This window comes from Oncorhynchus kisutch, linkage group LG14 (assembly GCF_002021735.2).
Source record: "Oncorhynchus kisutch isolate 150728-3 linkage group LG14, Okis_V2, whole genome shotgun sequence".
Lineage (NCBI taxonomy): Eukaryota > Metazoa > Chordata > Actinopteri > Salmoniformes > Salmonidae > Oncorhynchus > Oncorhynchus kisutch.
The window spans coordinates 81,929,235-81,946,542 of record NC_034187.2 but is presented as its reverse complement, the minus strand read 5'-3'; positions in this window follow the sequence as shown (position 1 = coordinate 81,946,542).

The following is a 17,308-nucleotide window of genomic DNA, read 5'->3' as shown; positions in this document are numbered from 1 at the left end:
AGCTAATCCGGCAGCTACTGTGTATATCAGCCTTCTAGTTGTCAGTATTGTCATTCTGTCTCCTGGGATAAGGCAAACAAGGGAAATGGAACTATCAATCTCTCTGTCTCTTTCTTTCATCCTTCTGTTCTTTCAAAAGTCCATCCATCTGTCCGTCTGTCTGTTTGTCCCTCTATAATCCCATGTTTGTCTTCCTTCCTGCTGTGCTGACAGGTTGAGAACACGGTTTTTGGTGGACAGTTAAGATTGTTGTTTTCATACTTCGGCACTGTGCTTCTTAAGTGTATTGCATTGGATAACTGATGTTAGCTAAACAAAGGGCCCATAGGGGGTTCCTGACACCACTCTATTCCCTATGCAGAGGGGCCCATAGGGGTTCCTGACACCACGCTATTCCCTATGCAGAGGGGCCCATAGGGGATCCTGACACCATGCTATTCCCTATACAGAGGGGCCCATAGGGGGTTCCTGACACCACTCTATTCCCTATGCAGAGGGGCCCATAGGGGGTTCCTGACACCACGCTATTCCCTATGCAGAGGGGCCCATAGGGGGTTCCTGGACACCATGCTATTCCCTATGCAGAGGGGCCCATAGGGGGTTCCTGACACCATGCTATTCCCTATGCAGAGGGGCCCATAGGGGTTCCTGACACCATGCTATTCCCTATGCAGAGGGGCCCATAGGGGGTTCCTGACACCATGCTATTCCCTATGCAGAGGGGCCCATAGGGGGTTCCTGACACCACTCTATTCCCTATGCAGAGGGGCCATAGGGGGTTCCTGACACCATGCTATTCCCTATGCAGAGGGGCCCATAGGGGGTTCCTGACACCATGCTATTCCCTATGCAGTGGGGCCCATAGGGGGTTCCTGACACCATGCTATTCCCTATGCAGAGGGGCCCATAGGGGGTTCCTGACACCACTCTATTCCCTATGCAGAGGGGCCCATAGGGGGTTCCTGACACCACTCTATTCCCTATGCAGAGGGGCCCATAGGGGGTTCCTGACACCATGCTATTCCCTATGCAGAGGGTCCCATAGGGGGTTCCTGACACCACGCTATTCCCTATGCAGAGGGGCCCATAGGGGGTTCCTGACACCACTCTATTCCCTATGCAGAGGGGCCCATAGGGGGTTCCTGACACCACGCTATTCCCTATGCAGAGGGGCCCATACGGGGTTCCTGACACCACTCTATTCCCTATGCAGAGGGGCCCATAGGGGGTTCCTGACACCATGCTATTCCCTATGCAGAAGGGCCCAAAGGGGGTTCCTGACACCACTCTATTCCCTATGCAGAGGGGCCCATAGGGGGTTCCTGACACCATGCTATTCCCTATGCAGAGGGGCCCATAGGGGGTTCCTGACACCATGCTATTCCCTATGCAGAGGGGCCCATAGGGGGTTCCTGACACCACGCTATTCCCTATGCAGAGGGGCCCAAAGGGGGTTCCTGACACCACTCTATTCCCTATGCAGAGGGGGCCCAAAGGGGTCTGGTCAAAAACGTAGTGCACTATTTAGGGAGTAGGGTAAAACTTGGTCTGTAGCTATGGATGGTGTAGGGAGAGCTGTAGTTGGGTATGGTTAAACTTGGTCTGTAGCTATGGATGGTGAAGGGAGAGCTGTAGTTGGGTATGGTTAAACTTGGTCTGTAGCTATGGATGGTGAAGGGAGAGATGTAGTTGGGTATGGTTAAACTTGGTCTGTAGCTATGGATGGTGAAGGAGAGCTGTAGTTGGGTATGGTTAAACTTGGTCTGTAGCTATGGATGGTGAAGGGAGAGCTGTAGTTGGGTATGGTTAAACTTGGTCTGTAGCTATGGATGGTGAAGGGAGAGCTGTAGTTGGGTATGGTTAAACTTGGTCTGTAGCTATGGATGGTGAAGGGAGAGCTGTAGTTGGGTATGGTTAAACTTGGTCTGTAGCTATGGATGGTGAAGGGAGAGATGTAGTTGGGTATGGTTAAACTTGGTCTGTAGCTATGGATGGTGAAGGGAGAGATGTAGTTGGGTATGGTTAAACTTGGTCTGTAGCTATGGATGGTGAAGGGAGAGCTGTAGTTGGGTATGGTTAAACTTGGTCTGTAGCTATGGATGGTGAAGGGAGAGCTGTAGTTGGGTATGGTTAAACTTGGTCTGTAGCTATGGATGGTGAAGGGAGAGATGTAGTTGGGTATGGTTAAACTTGGTCTGTAGCTATGGATGGTGAAGGGAGAGCTGTAGTTGGGTATGGTTAAACTTGGTATGTAGCTATGGATGGTGAAGGGAGAGCTGTAGTTGGGTATGGTTAAACTTGGTCTGTAGCTATGGATGGTGAAGGGAGAGATGTAGTTGGGTATGGTTAAACTTGGTCTGTAGCTATGGATGGTGAAGGGAGAGCTGTAGTTGGGTATGGTTAAACTTGGTCTGTAGCTATGGATGGTGAAGGGAGAGCTGTAGTTGGGTATGGTTAAACTTGGTCTGTAGCTATGGATGGTGAAGGGAGAGCTGTAGTTGGGTATGGTTAAACTTGGTCTGTAGCTATGGATGGTGAAGGGAGAGATGTAGTTGGGTATGGTTAAACTTGGTCTGTAGCTATGGATGGTGAAGGGAGAGCTGTAGTTGGGTATGGTTAAACTTGGTCTGTAGCTATGGATGGTGAAGGGAGAGCTGTAGTTGGGTATGTTAAACTTGGTCTGTAGCTATGGATGGTGAAGGGAGAGCTGTAGTTGGGTATGGTTAAACTTGGTCTGTAGCTATGGATGGTGAAGGGAGAGCTGTAGTTGGGTATGGTTAAACTTGGTCTGTAGCTATGGATGGTGAAGGGAGAGCTGTAGTTGGGTATGGTTAAACTTGGTCTGTAGCTATGGATGGTGAAGGGAGAGCTGTAGTTGGGTATGGTTAAACTTGGTCTGTAGCTATGGATGGTGAAGGGAGAGCTGTAGTTGGGTATGGTTAAACTTGGTCTGTAGCTATGGATGGTGAAGGGAGAGCTGTAGTTGGGTATGGTTTAAACTTGGTCTGTAGCTATGGATGGTGAAGGGAGAGCTGTAGTTGGGTATGGTTAAACTTGGTCTGTAGCTATGGATGGTGAAGGGAGAGCTGTAGTTGGGTATGGTTAAACTTGGTCTGTAGCTATGGTGAGGAGGCTGTAGTTGGGTATGGTTAACTTGGTCTGTAGTATGGATGGGAGGAGCTGTAGTTGGGTATGGTTAAACTTGGTCTGTAGCTATGGATGGTGAAGGGAGAGCTGTAGTTGGGTATGGTTAAACTTGGTCTGTAGCTATGGATGGTGAAGGGAGAGCTGTAGTTGGGTATGGTTAAACTTGGTCTGTAGCTATGGATGGTGAAGGGAGAGCTGTAGTTGGGTATGGTTAAACTTGGTCTGTAGCTATGGATGGTGAAGGGAGAGATGTAGTTGGGTATGGTTAAACTTGGTCTGTAGCTATGGATGGTGAAGGAGAGCTGTAGTTGGGTATGGTTAAACTTGGTCTGTAGCTATGGATGGTGAAGGAGAGCTGTAGTTGGGTATGGTTAAACTTGGTCTGTAGCTATGGATGGTGAAGGGAGAGATGTAGTTGGGTATGGTTAAACTTGGTCTGTAGCTATGGATGGTGAAGGGAGAGCTGTAGTTGGTATGGTTAAACTTGGTCTGTAGCTATGGATGGTGAAGGGAGAGCTGTAGTTGGGTATGGTTAAACTTGGTCTGTAGCTATGGATGGTGAAGGGAGAGCTGTAGTTGGGTATGGTTAAACTTGGTCTGTAGCTATGGATGGTGAAGGGAGAGCTGTAGTTGGGTATGGTTAAACTTGGTCTGTAGCTATGGATGGTGAAGGGAGAGCTGTAGTTGGGTATGGTTAAACTTGGTCTGTAGCTATGGATGGTGAAGGGAGAGCTGTAGTTGGGTATGGTTAAACTTGGTCTGTAGCTATGGATGGTGAAGGGAGAGCTGTAGTTGGGTATGGTTAAACTTGGTCTGTAGCTATGGATGGTGAAGGGAGAGCTGTAGTTGGGTATGGTTAAACTTGGTCTGTAGCTATGGATGGTGAAGGGAGAGCTGTAGTTGGGTATGGTTAAACTTGGTCTGTAGCTATGGATGGTGAAGGGAGAGCTGTAGTTGGGTATGGTTAAACTTGGTCTGTAGCTATGGATGGTGAAGGGAGAGCTGTAGTTGGGTATGGTTAAACTTGGTCTGTAGCTATGGATGGTGAAGGGAGAGCTGTAGTTGGGTATGGTTAAACTTGGTCTGTAGCTATGGATGGTGAAGGGAGAGCTGTAGTTGGGTATGGTTAAACTTGGTCTGTAGCTATGGATGGTGAAGGGAGAGCTGTAGTTGGGTATGGTTAAACTTGGTCTGTAGCTATGGATGGTGAAGGGAGAGCTGTAGTTGGGTATGGTTAAACTTGGTCTGTAGCTATGGATGGTGAAGGGAGAGCTGTAGTTGGGTATGGTTAAACTTGGTCTGTAGCTATGGATGGTGAAGGGAGAGCTGTAGTTGGGTATGGTTAAACTTGGTCTGTAGCTATGGATGGTGAAGGGAGAGCTGTAGTTGGGTATGGTTAAACTTGGTCTGTAGCTATGGATGGTGAAGGGAGAGCTGTAGTTGGGTATGGTTAAACTTGGTCTGTAGCTATGGATGGTGAAGGGAGAGCTGTAGTTGGGTATGGTTAAACTTGGTCTGTAGCTATGGATGGTGAAGGGAGAGCTGTAGTTGGGTATGGTTAAACTTGGTCTGTAGCTATGGATGGTGAAGGGAGAGCTGTAGTTGGGTATGGTTAAACTTGGTCTGTAGCTATGGATGGTGAAGGGAGAGCTGTAGTTGGGTATGGTTAAACTTGGTCTGTAGCTATGGATGGTGAAGGGAGAGCTGTAGTTGGGTATGGTTAAACTTGGTCTGTAGCTATGGATGGTGAAGGGAGAGCTGTAGTTGGGTATGGTTAAACTTGGTCTGTAGCTATGGATGGTGAAGGGAGAGCTGTAGTTGGGTATGGTTAAACTTGGTCTGTAGCTATGGATGGTGAAGGGAGAGATGTAGTTGGGTATGGTTAAACTTGGTCTGTAGCTATGGATGGTGAAGGGAGAGCTGTAGTTGGGTATGGTTAAACTTGGTCTGTAGCTATGGATGGTGAAGGGAGAGCTGTAGTTGGGTATGGTTAAACTTGGTCTGTAGCTATGGATGGTGAAGGGAGAGATGTAGTTGGGTATGGTTAAACTTGGTCTGTAGCTATGGATGGTGAAGGGAGAGCTGTAGTTGGGTATGGTTAAACTTGGTCTGTAGCTATGGATGGTGAAGGGAGAGCTGTAGTTGGGTATGGTTAAACTTGGTCTGTAGCTATGGATGGTGAAGGGAGAGCTGTAGTTGGGTATGGTTAAACTTGGTCTGTAGCTATGGATGGTGAAGGGAGAGCTGTAGTTGGGTATGGTTAAACTTGGTCTGTAGCTATGGATGGTGAAGGGAGAGCTGTAGTTGGGTATGGTTAAACTTGGTCTGTAGCTATGGATGGTGAAGGGAGAGCTGTAGTTGGGTATGGTTAAACTTGGTCTGTAGCTATGGATGGTGAAGGGAGAGATGTAGTTGTATATCGCGATTCTGACACCACTGGGCCTCTGAAAACTCAAACTATCCTTGTATCTTCACTAATCACTCAACGCCTCTGTCTACTGATTTCATATAAGAAAACCTGTGCGTGCGTGTGTGTGTGTGTTTGTGCGTGTGCGTGCGTGTGCGTGTGTGTGTGTGCGTGTGTGTGTGTGCATGTGTGTGCGTGTGTGTGTGTGCATGTGTTTGTGCGTGCGTGTGTGTGTGTTTGTGCGTGTGCGTGTGCGTGTGTGTGTGTGTGTGTGTGTGCGTGTAAGTGAGTGCGTGTGTGTGTGCGTGCGTGTGTGCGCGTGTGTGTGGTTGCCTGCTTTGTGTGTGAAATCAGTCAAAGCTCGTGTCTAACTCATTCAGGGAAACACGTCGTTAACTCTGATCTCTCTACTAGTTGTGTGGACCTCGGGGGACAGTGATTAATGCGACACACCTTAGTGCGCTCCTCCCAGCCTTCCCCTTCACTTCCACATCCTGTCGACCCCCAGCAGTTGTGTGTGAGAGAGAGAGAGAGGAGACAGACGAGCCTGTCCTCTCTAATAACCATATACAACACATGGCTCTGCATCAGCACCAATGAGCCTCTAAGAAGCCCATGTAGTACAGTCTCTCATTCTCTGGCCCTCCCTGATAGAACCTCCCTGATAGGACGGACTGAGGCACTGCTGTCACAACCCATGAAGTTGTAGTCGTCAGTCTCTGGCCCTCCCTGATAGAACCTCCCTGATAGGACGGACTGAGGAACTGCTGTCACAACCCATGAAGTTGTAGTCGTCAGTCTCTGGCCCTCCCTGATAGGCCCTCCCTGATAGGACGGACTGAGGAACTGCTGTCACAACCCATGAAGTTGTAGTCGTCAGTCTCTGGCCCTCCCTGATAGAACCTCCCTGATAGGACGGACTGAGGCACTGCTGTCACAACCCATGAAGTTGTAGTCGTCAGTCTCTGGCCCTCCCTGATAGGCCCTCCCTGATAGGCCCTCCCTGATAGGACGGACTGAGGCACTGCTGTCACAACCCATGAAGTTGTAGTCGTCAGTCTCTGGCCTTCCCTGATAGGCCCTCCCTGATAGGATGGACTGAGGCACTGCTGTCACAACCCATGAAGTTGTAGTCGTCACTCTCTGGCCTTCCCTGATAGGCCCTCCCTTATAGGACGGACTGAGGCACTGCTGTCACAACCCATGAAGTTGTAATCGTCAGTCTCTGGCCTTCCCTGATAGGCCCTCCCTGATAGGACGGACTGAGGCACTGCTGTCACAACCCATGAAGTTGTAATCGTCAGTCTCTGGCCTTCCCTGATTGGCCCTCCCTGATAGGACGGACTGAGGCACTGCTGTCACAACCCATGAAGTTGTAGTCGTCACTCTCTGGCCCTCCCGGAGTCTCCTGAACCACCATGTGACTTCCTTTAGGTCTGAAACAATATGTCACTAAAGACACAAATAGCTTCTAACATTCATCTTTTAATTCCCTGAACATACATTTTTTGGACGGTATTGATGTGTTTGTGTGTGTGTGTTGTCGTGGAAGGATCAGAATTTGTTGGTAACATTTGTATGATGTTTAATATTCATCAAATGGGTGTAAGTTGCTTCTCATCAGAATGGTATTTTTGTATAATACTGTGGCGAGGTTGCAGTTATCTGTTCTATGTCAAGACTAAGTTGCATGGGCTGCTGAGAGGGGAGAGGTCAACGTGTCATCATGTGTAAACATATCTTTCACTCCCTACCTTTTTCTTGTGGGGAAAGGAGGGTGGCAGTGTCTGGAATCATTCTATGATCCCTCTAATGTTGTTTCTATCTTAACCTATAGCCTCATTCTCCTCTCCGTGAGTTTGTACAGGAGTTTGTATTTAGAGTGGGTTGTATCTAAATGACAATTTGATATATGCCTGTTGATTTTTAGGATTGGTTTATGGTTCTGGGGTTTGGGAAAGGAGACAAAGCTGAACGATGAATTATGTCTATGCTGTCTGACTATGTGTGTCTTTGCTATTAAAGGAACTCAGTTGCATTGTAAGGGGGCTCAGAGAATTCACTGAGAGACACTGAATTGATCTGAGAGTCACAGGATTGTGATAGAGCTCATATAAGTAAAGATGGACTTTGATAACTAACTCTGACGTGTGTTGCGGTTTGCTCTCATGATTTGGTAAATAGAGGAAATTTCCACGACAGTGTGTGTGTGTGTGTGTGTGTGTGTGTCTGTGTGTGTCTGTGTGTGTGTGTGTGTGTGTCTGTGTGTGTCTGTGTGTGTGTGTGTGTGTGTCTGTGTGTGTGTCTGTGTGTGTGTGTGTGTGTGTGTGTGTGTGTGTGTGTGTGTGTGTGTGTGTGTGTGTGTGTGTGTGTGTGTGTGTGTGTGTGTGTGTGTGTGTGTGTGTGTGTGTGTGTGTGTGTGTCTGTGTCTGTGTCTGTGTCTGTGTGTGTGTGTGTGTCTGTGTGTCTGTGTGTGTCTGTGTGTCTGTGTGTCTGTGTGTCTGTGTGTCTGTGTGTGTGCCTCTGCCGAGTCAACCAGATGTTCCACTTTTCAGGGTAAATGGAAAGAGAGCCAGTGGCAGGATAGAGATGGAGGTCGAGAGATAAAGAAGAAGAGACAGACAGACAGACAGACAGACAGACAGACAGACAGACAGACAGACAGACAGACAGACAGACAGACAGACAGACAGACAGACAGACAGACAGACAGACAGACAGACAGGGAGACAGACAGGGAGACAGGGAGACAGGGAGACAGGGAGACAGGGAGACAGACAGGGAGACAGACAGGGAGACAGACAGGGTGACAGACAGGGAGACAGACAGGGTGACAGACAGGGTGACAGACAGGGAGACAGACAGGGAGACAGACAGGGAGACAGACAGGGAGACAAACAGGGAGACAAATAGACAGACAGGGAGACAGACAGGGAGACAGACAGACAGACAGACAAATAGACAGGCAGACAGACAGACAGACAGGGTGACAGACAGACAGGGAGACAGACAGGGAGACAGACAGGGAGACAGACAGGGTGACAGACAGGGAGACAGGGAGACAGACAGGGAGACAGACAGGGAGACAAACAGGGAGACAGACAGGGAGACAGACAGGGAGACAGACAGGTAGACAAACAGGGAGACAAATAGACAGACAAATAGACAGACAGGGAGACAGACAGGGAGACAGACAGGTAGACAAACAGGGAGACAAACAGGGAGACAGAAGGAGAGAGGAAGAGGGGAATAGTATGGACAAGAGGATGTTTCTTTTGTGTGCTTGCATGTGTGTGTGAGAGAGAATTTGAGTGAATGAAAGGGACAAAGAAGTACTCCTCAAATAAGTCAGACAGATTGATAGAGAGACAAAGGGAAGGAGGGAGAGACAGATAGACAGAGGGAAGAAGGGAGAGATAGACAGATAGATAGAGAGAGAGGGAAGGAGGGAGAGACAGACAGATAGATAGAGAGGGAAGGAGGGAGGGAGAGACAGACAGATAGATAGAGAGAGAGGGAAGGAGGGAGAGACAGACAGATAGATAGAGAGAGAGGGAAGGAGGGAGAGACAGACAGATAGATAGAGAGAGAGGGAAGGAGGGAGAGACAGACAGATAGATAGAGAGAGAGGGAAGGAGGGAGAGACAGACAGATAGATAGAGAGAGAGGGAAGGAGGGAGAGACAGATAGATAGAGAGACAAAGAGAAAGAGAGAGAGAGACACACAGAGAGAGAGAGAGAGAGAGTTTGGCTAAAAGAAGGGGGAAAGAGGGTAGTGGTTATGCAGACAGATAGACAAGGAGGGAGAGATATACTGTAGATGGAGAGAGAACAGAAAGAGGAATGGGAGAGTACAGCATGTGCCTGTTGTGTAGGAGAGAGAGAGAGGGTGGGTTGGCTGAAAGAAAAGAGAAAGGGGTAAAAAAATCGGAGGATGTGGTTGCATAGCAACAGGAGCATACCTAAAAATGCCTGGGGGGGGGGGGGGGGCTTGTTAAAATGCTGGTGATGTACTGTCAGGGCACAGGGTGCTTCTCAGCCAAATGTGCATTTTTGTGAGGTATTTGTGTGGTTTCTACAGAAGGTAGGAGAGTGAGGGACATAAACAATAACTAGTAACACTGTATACTTCAAACCACAGCCAAGTGTCCCATTCCTCTTTCTATTCATGACATGAAATATAATAAAAAACACATCGCTGTATGTAGGAAGTGAAGAAATGAAATCCAACTCCCTGTTTATTTTTATTTTATTTTTTAAAATAAATATTAAACTAGGCAAGTCAGTTAAGAAAAAAACATTATTTTATAATGACGGCCTACCAGGGAACAGCAGGTTAACTGCCTTGTTCAGCCGCAGAACAACAGATTTTTACCCTGTCAGGGGATTCGATCCAGCAACCTTTACCTGCCATGTAAAGGATTGCCTTTGAATTCAGGTCATCAATGCGCCACAAAATGTGTTAGACCGATGAGCTAAAGCCCAGGCATTAGCTTCGGGAACTAATACGAGGCATCATCTCTCAGGTAAGATTACTGGTTTAGGATCGTACATTTGTAGGTGTGTTTACGTGTGTTTTTGTGTGTGTGTGTTTTGTGTGTGTGTGTGTGTGTGTGTGTGTGTTTGAATTCCTTTTTGTCAGATCTTTATTGCCCCTGTGCGTATTTAAATATACATGTGTATATATATAAAATTAACAAGTACAAAACATCCCCAGAAGCAGGTGCAATGCCTCTATTAGCTAACATCAAATCAAACCTCCTGTCCATCAGCGTGAGCTAACATCAAATCAAACCTCCTGTCCATCAGCGTGAGCTAACATCAAATCAAACCTCCTGTCCATCACCGTGAGCTAACATCAAATCAAACCTCCTGTCCATCAGCGTGAGCTAACATCAAATCAAACCTCCTGTCCATCAGTGTGAGCTAACATCAAATCAAACCTCCTGTCCATCAGCGTGAGCTAACATCAAATCAAACCTCCTGTCCATCACCATGAGCTAACATCAAATCAAACCTCCTGTCCATCACCATGAGCTAACATCAAATCAAACCTCCTGTCCATCAGCGTGAGCTAACATCAAATCAAACCTCCTGTCCATCAGCGTGAGCTAACATCAAATCAAACCTCCTGTCCATCAGCGTGAGCTAACATCAAATCAAACCTCCTGTCCATCAGCGTGAGCTAACATCAAATCAAACCTCCTGTCCATCAGCGTGAGCTAACATCAAATCAAACCTCCTGTCCATCAGCGTGAGCTAACATCAAATCAAACCTCCTGTCCATCACCGTGAGCTAACATCAAATCAAACCTCCTGTCCATCACCGTGAGCTAACATCAAATCAAACCTCCTGTCCATCAGCGTGAGCTAACATCAAATCAAACCTCCTGTCCATCACCGTGAGCTAACATCAAATCAAACCTCCTGTCCATCAGCGTGAGCTAACATCAAATCAAACCTCCTGTCCATCAGCGTGAGCTAACATCAAATCAAACCTCCTGTCCATCAGCGTGAGCTAACATCAAATCAAACCTCCTGTCCATCAGCGTGAGCTAACATCAAATCAAACCTCCTGTCCATCAGCATGAGCTAACATCAAATCAAACCTCCTGTCCATCAGCGTGAGCTAACATCAAATCAAACCTCCTGTCCATCAGCGTGAGCTAACATCAAATCAAACCTCCTGTCCATCAGCGTGAGCTAACATCAAATCAAAAAGAGTGTCACTCTATAACAGGGCTCCCAACCATGTTCCTGGAGAGACACCCTGCTGTAGGTTTTAACATCCAACCCTGTTCCAGAATATATACCCTCCTGTAGGTTTTAACTCCAACCCTGTTCCAGAATATATACCCTCCTGTAGGTTTTAACTCCAACCCTGTTCCTGGAGAGAGACCCTCCTGTAGGTTTTAACTCCAACCCTGTTCCTGGAGAGAGACCCTCCTGTAGGTTTTAACTCCAACCCTGTTCCTGGAGAGTAAACCTCCGGTAGGTTTTATTAACTCCAACCCTGTTCCTGGAGAGAGACCCTCCTGTAGGTTTTAACTTCAACCCTGTTCCTGGAGAGAAACCCTCCTGTAGGTTTTAACTCCAACCCTGTTCCTGGAGAGAGACCCTCCTGTAGGTTTTAACTCCAACCCTGTTCCTGGATATATATACCCTCCTGTAGGTTCACTCCAACCCTGTTCCTGGAGAATACACTCCTGTAGGTTTTAACTCCAACCCTGTTCCTGGAGAGATACCCTCTTGTAGGTTTTAACTCCAACCCTGTTCCTGGAGAGTAAACCTCCGGTAGGTTTTATTAACTCCAACCCTGTTCCTGGAGAGAGACCCTCCTGTAGGTTTTAACTTCAACCCTGTTCCTGGAGAGAAACCCTCCTGTAGGTTTTAACTTCAACCCTGTTCCTGGAGAGAAACTCTCCTGTAGGTTTTAACTCCAACCCTGTTCCTGGAGAGAAACCCTCCTGTAGGTTTTAACTCCAACCCTGTTCCTGGAGAGAAACCTTCCTGTAGGTTTTAACTCCAACCCTGTTCCTGGAGAGAGAACCTCCTGTAGGTTTAAACTCCAACCCTGTTCCTGGAGAGAGACCCTCCTGTAGGTTTTAACTCCAACACTGTTCCTGGAGAGAGACCCTCCTGTAGGTTTTAACTTCAACCCTGTTCCTGGAGAGAAACCCTCCTGTAGGTTTTAACTTCAACCCTGTTCCTGGAGAGAAACTCTCCTGTAGGTTTTAACTCCAACCCTGTTCCTGGAGAGAAATCCTCCTGTAGGTTTTAACTCCAACCCTGTTCCTGGAGAGAAACCTTCCTGTAGGTTTTAACTCCAACCCTGTTCCTGGAGAGAGAACCTCCTGTAGGTTTAAACTCCAACCCTGTTCCTGGAGAGAGACCCTCCTGTAGGTTTTAACTCCAACACTGTTCCTGGAGAGAGACCCTCCTGTAGGTTTTAACTCCAACCCTGTTCCTGGAGAGAAGCCCTCCTGTAGGTTTTAACTCCAACCCTGTTCCTGGAGAGAAACCCTCCTGTAGGTTTTAACTCCAACCCTGTTCCTGGAGAGAAACCCTCCTGTAGGTTTTAACTCCAACCCTGTTCCTGGAGAGACACCCTCCTGTAGGTTTTAACTCCAACCCTGTTCCTGGAGAGACACCCTCCTGTAGGTTTTAACTCCAACCCTGTTCCTGGAGAGACACCCTCCTGTAGTAATTGCACTCCAATGTAATGTAAGATGTCTGGCTCTTGTAACCATCTGATATGCAAACAGCATCTAGAGGATTGTTTTACTAGTTTTGTATCCCAATAGAATAATGACACCGTGGGACGGTCACTCAGAGCAAAATCCACTTCCTGCTACATCAGGAAGCAATGAGCAAGAAACTAACAATAAGTCTATACGAGAAGATGGTTTAAATGTCGACGAGGAACACGAGTACTTCCTTTTTTCTCAGGTTCTGAGTTCAAGGTTCACATAGATTTAATAAGTGGTTAATGAAATGCTGTGATTTATTTCTACTCTGTGTAAACCAGGGGAGCGATCTACATGAGGATCAAGAGTGCAATTAAAATCCAGTGCCATTAGGACTTTACCAGGAGAGGAGGCTATAAAATAGAAATAAAATCTCAAAGAATTTGGGATTTCCTCATTAGGACCATAAACATTAACCACATTAATATGCTCATTAAAAGAGTTCCCTGTAATCAAAATGTATCTATCAGAGGTATCAGTTAAAATTGTATCCACTTGAAACGGAATAGATTTGTGAATGAAAGCCATAACACCACGAGAATGAGAGGCGAAACAGGATGCTATTAGTTGCCCTTATCATCTCATGCGTAGTTTAAGTAGCTCATCCTTCAACCAAGTGAATTTCTTTTATGAACACAATAGATGAATGAAGTTGTTTAAGCCTAGTAATAACATGTTTAAGCTTGGATAGTTTACAAACTCCACGGACGTACATTTCTGTCATCCGTTGCTAACCATCTTTGCCGGCAACGTACAGTGTTTTATGTAATAGAGAATTGTCAACATTACTTAAACATGACGTCCAACGGTCAATCGACAGCTATCTCACCTGTCCTATAGAAGAAACAGAGCTAACTGATGAGCACATACAGGCTACAAATAATATAAGGAATCTTTAAGTGGGCTTGCTGCCCATATTTTTCACTTAACTGTTATGCTAGCTACACTACTAGAGTAGCAGCTAATAAATTAGCTAATGCTAGTTAGCTTGCCAACAGTCACATAATCCAAGGTTGGTCTACTTCTCCGTAGTCCAGAGCAAACGTCACGGCAGCAACAGGATCGGGAAGAAGATCCACAGATGAACCGCCTCGGCTTGAGAGGCATATTCAAACTTGTGTGATCGTCCATTGTATCACGCGTTGTTTAGCTGGGAAGGTTATTGCATAGTCAATGTTGAGGGACCTGAGCTGGCATTTGACCCCGTCGTAGCCTTTTCTTTTTTCGGTGCAGGTCCGTGGAAAGGTCACGGAAGTACATGCTCTCCTGGTCACCGTATAACACCTTGCCCTTATACCTGGCTTTCTGCAGCACTCGGACGCTGCCTTGAAAGTTGAGAAACTTCATGATAAGGAGTCGAGGAGATCTAGTTGTAATCTTAATCTAATTGTAATCTAATATAGTTGTAATCTAATCTAATTGAGTTGTAATCTTAATCTAGTTGTAATATAATCTAGTTGTAATCTTAATCTAGTTGTAATCTAATCTAGTTGTAATCTAATCTAGTTGTAATCTTAATCTAGTTGTAATCTAATCTAATTGTAATCTTAATCTAGTTGTAATCGAATCTAGTTGTAATCTAATCTAGTTGTAATCTAATCTAGTTGTAATCTTAATCTAGTTGTAATCTAATCTAGTTGTAATCTTAATCTAGTTGTATTCTAATCTAGTTGTAATCTTAATCTAGTTGTAATCTTAATCTAGTTGTAATCTAATCTAGTTGTAATCTTAATCTAGTTGTAATCTAATCTAGTTGTAATCTAATCTAGTTGTAATGTTAATCTAGTTGTAATCTAATCTAGTTGTAAATTGCTAACTTCTCCTCTCCCTGCATAGCTTGTTTGGCACATACAATAGATATGACTATGGCTTTAGGACACAGTGTTAGACAAGTTCATTACACTGTGTGTGTGTGTGTGTGTGTGTGTTTGTGTGTGTGTGTGTGTGTGTGTGTGTATGTTAGTGTTAGTGTGTGTGTGTGTGTGTGTGTGTGTATGTTCGTGTTAGTGTGTATGTTAGTGTAAGTGTGTGTATGTTAATGTTAGTATGTGTGTGTGTGTGTGTGTGTGTATGTTAGTGTAAGTGTGTGTGTGTGTGTGTTAGTCTGTGTGTGTATGTTAGTGTGTATGTTAGTGTGTATGTTAGTGTGTTAGTGTGTTTGTGTGTGTGTGTGTTTGTGTGTGTTAGTGTGTGTGTGTGTATGTTCGTGTTAGTGTGTATGTTAGTGTAAGTGTGTGTATGTTAGTGTTAATATGTGTTTGTTAGTGTGTGTGTTAGTGTGTGTGTGTGTGTGTGTGTGTGTGTGTGTGCAGGTGTTTGTTCTTGAATTTGTGTGTTGCTTCAGGACACACTAGACGTGGGATCAGATCTGCAGTGTTTGACGTAGAACTGTGAATAATAGATAGCGAGCTGACCAGATAATGTGTCTCTTAATGAGGATGAAGCTTCTAGCGCAAACAACATCTAAGAGAATTTCTGCACAGACAGACTGGGAGGTTTTCATTGGGTGTCTTCATTTATTAATGATGTGGTTCAAAACATCTCCTGTATAGCCCTCCTAACAGATAAGACATCTCCTGTACAGCCCTCCTAACAGATAAGACATCTCCTGTACAGCCCTCCTAACAGATAAGACATCTCCTATACAGCCCTCCTAACAGATAAGACATCTCCTATACAGCCCTCCTAACAGATAAGACATCTCCTGTACAGCCCTCCTAACAGATAAGACATCTCCTATACAGCCCTCCTAACAGATAAGACATCTCCTGTACAGCCCTCCTAACAGATAAGACATCTCCTATACAGCCCTTCTAACAGATAAGACATCTCCTGTACAGCCCTCCTAACAGATAAGACATCTCCTGTACAGCCCTCCTAACAGATAAGACATCTCCTATACAGCCCTCCTAACAGATAAGACATCTCCTATACAGCCCTCCTAACAGATAAGACATATCCTATACAGCCCTCCTAACAGATAAGACATCTCCTATACAGCCCTCCTAACAGATAAGACATCTCCTGTACAGCCCTTCCAACAGATAAGAAACACAGACACATTGACATTGATGAGCTGTGAAGGGGAATGCAGGAGTGTATTCTATTTTTTGAGCTGATAGTATCGAGACATATATTTGGGTCACAGAATAGATTAAGATCAGGACATGCACATGCTGCCACACACAACATAGACACAGAGAGAGAGAGAGAGACACCTACAGCACCGCCCCATAGAAAGATACCGCTGCAGTTAAAAGCTGAAGACAATAAGAGCCTCTAACACCCCCACCTACTCTATAGAAATGTTTAACATTTCTCAATGACTATCCTTCCCTGCAGAAGAAAACTAATCCTGTGATTTCTGCACATCAATGGAATTCTTCCTTCTTCACATTTCTCCGGTAACAGACACATATCGAGGGATTCATTTAATGATTCCCATAAAATAAAACATGCTGCACTGTTCAACAGTTTACTCCCCGTTGCTGTTGAAATGTGTTAAAAATGTATGCAGCATCAATAGGTTGGCAGTCTCTATGGGTGTGCCACAGGGTTCAATTCTCGGGCCGACTCTTTTCTCTGTATTTATCAATGATGTCGCTCTTGCTGCGGGCGATTCCCTGATCCACCTCTACGCAGACGACCTGGAGTATCCATTCTGTATACTTCTGGCCCTTCCTTGGACACTGTGCTATCTAACCTCCAAACGAGCTTCAATGCCATACAACTCTCCTTCCGTGGCCTCCAACTGCTCTTAAACGCTAGTAAAACCTAATGCATGCTTTTCAACCATTCGCTGCCTGCACCCGCACGCCCGACTAGCATCACCACCCTGGATGGTTCCGACCTAGAATATGTGGACATCTATAAGTACCTAGGTGTCTGGCTAGACTGTAAACTCTCCTTCCAGACTCATATCAAACATCTCCAATCTAAAATCAAATCTAGAGTTGGCTTTCTATTTCGCAAACATTTCTACTTCACTCACGCCGCCAAACTTACACTAGTAAAACTGACTATCCTACCGATCCTCGACTTCGGCGACGTCATCTACAAAATAGCTTCCAACACTCTACTCAGCAAACTGGATGCAGTTTATCACAGTGCCATCCGTTTTGTTACTAAAGCACCTTATACCACCCACCACTGCAACCTGTATGCTCTAGTCGGCTGGCCCTCGCTACATATTCGTCGCCAGACCCACTGGCTCCAGGTCATCTACAAGTCTATGCTAGGTAAAGCTCCGCCTTATCTCAGTTCACTGGTCACGATAACAACACCCACCCGTAGCACACGTTCCAGCAGGTATATCTCACTGATCATCTCTAAAGCCAACATCTCATTTGGCCGCCTTTCCTTCCAGTTCTGTACTGCCAGTGACTGGAACGAATTGCAAAAATTGCTGAAGTTGGAGACTTTTATTTCCCTCACCAACTTTAAACATCAGCTATCTGAGCAGCTCACAGATCACTGCACCTGTACATAGCCCATCTGTAAACAGCGA